This window comes from Ctenocephalides felis, unplaced genomic scaffold, assembly GCF_003426905.1.
Source record: "Ctenocephalides felis isolate EL2017-DRISC unplaced genomic scaffold, ASM342690v1 CF-g0.4_SCAFFOLD_00181, whole genome shotgun sequence".
Classification (NCBI taxonomy): Eukaryota; Metazoa; Arthropoda; class Insecta; order Siphonaptera; family Pulicidae; genus Ctenocephalides; species Ctenocephalides felis.
This window is the reverse complement of record NW_020536335.1, coordinates 19,136-21,051: the sequence shown is the minus strand read 5'-3', so window position 1 is coordinate 21,051 and position 1,916 is coordinate 19,136.

Here is a 1,916-nt window from a genome sequence, read left to right as displayed (position 1 = left end):
AAAAGTTCAGACTTTTCAAAATATTTCAAAATAAATTTTTTTTCAAAAAATCTCTTTTTTTTTCAAAAAAAGTAAATTTTTGTCAAAAATTTATAGTTTCTCAAAAATCTAATTCTTTCAGAGTAAATTTTTTCCAAAAATGTTAATCTTTTAAAAAAAAAAAAATTTTGGTACGGTAAGTTCCAGCAATTTGCCTTAAAGCACGATGCCCACTAGTTTTTTTTTTGATGTAACAAACGATGTGGAATTGGCAGCGTTATCGGCATGGACAGGTAAATGCTGCGGTCACGGGGGCGATATTCGCTATGTGCGTGACCGCAGCGCCAGACTAAATATGAACTATTTATGAAATATGAAAATTTGATCATTTTGCTATCAGTGCGCGGTTTTTATATATTTGTTGAAGAAAAAAGATATTAAATAAATGTTATAAATAATAATATTCAAGATACAATAATAAAGTAAACGCTACATGTTTATTGAATTTATTAAATTTACTTCAGCGTACTTAAAACATAGTTAAGTATAATGATTAAATAAATAAAGAAATGCAGTAAACATTTTTAAGGTTAAGTGGCTTGAAACTTATGTAATAATCTTGGAATAGTTCATAATAAAAAAAATACATAATGATAAAAATATTTTATTAATAGAATAAGTAAATAAAAATTTAATTCACCCCTTTTTTATTATTTTTCGTCAAACTAAAGACTTGGACATTATTATAAAGACATGATTTGAGTCCAACACATATCAAATAAAATTGCAGCTTCAAATTATGACCAAGGGAAAACAACTACATTAACTTGTCGAGACTTGTAAATTGAAGGAAATATTTTTGAAAAGTAGGCAGGAGTCAACACCTCTTCTGATTTTTTAGATCCAATTACTACATATACAATCATACGGCTTTTAATCATTCAATTAAAATTAATCCATAATTATATGTAATTAATATATATGTAATTAATTTAATATAATAAATTTAAATTTTTCAATATTTCAGCCTTAATATTAAACTATTTGCAATATATTCTTTTTTTGCTTTTAATCATTAGAACAATTTATTGACTTCAAAATTTTCTTTTTGCTAAGCATAACAATTTTACAACTTAAACTATTTTACAAAATTTAATTTAAATATAAAAATAAGGTTATGATACTTAGTTATCCAATGTTAACGTTGATTTAATTTCCATTTGGCTGTAGAAAATTCATAGAATTTACACTCGCTTTTCCTACTGTTGCTTTTACAATCTACTTCGGTGCCTCATTTTTATTTAATTTATTCAAATTTGAAATAAAATAATATTTCCCGCTTATTTGTTCACTATTTCGGTTATAATAGCCTCCCATAGCGCTCAAAATGACCACTACGAACGCTTCAGTGAATTTGAGTTCCCCTTCCATGCCTTCGCACATAGCGAATAGACAAACAAAAAGCTAAGAAGTTCTCAATAAGTTTCCAACGTATTATACATGCTAATACACAACACGATTTGGACTTTTTAAATATAATTTTATGATATATAGTCTAAGAAACGCCGCTCAAACGTTTTAAGTTCTCAAAGATCTAAATTTTTGTGTATGCCACATAGATGACATTCTGGTATTGACAAGAGGTTCTACTCAATTACCGGAAAAAAGAGCTGCAGTAGAAGAATTTCCTAACCTTCTGAACTATCAAAGACGGCAAAATAATTATGACGCTTCATAGGTATGTGAAAATTTTATAGAGCTTACATACCTAACGCAGCTCCACTGTATAATTTTTGAAGTAAAACTTCTTTAGACGCAACTAAGGTGTAAATCCGTACAAATGCAACGTAAGTGCGTTACGGCAGATAAGGTAAGATAAGGGTCGAGTGCCCCTGATTCGTCATTTTCTCTCGATGATATCATTTCTATACGGACGT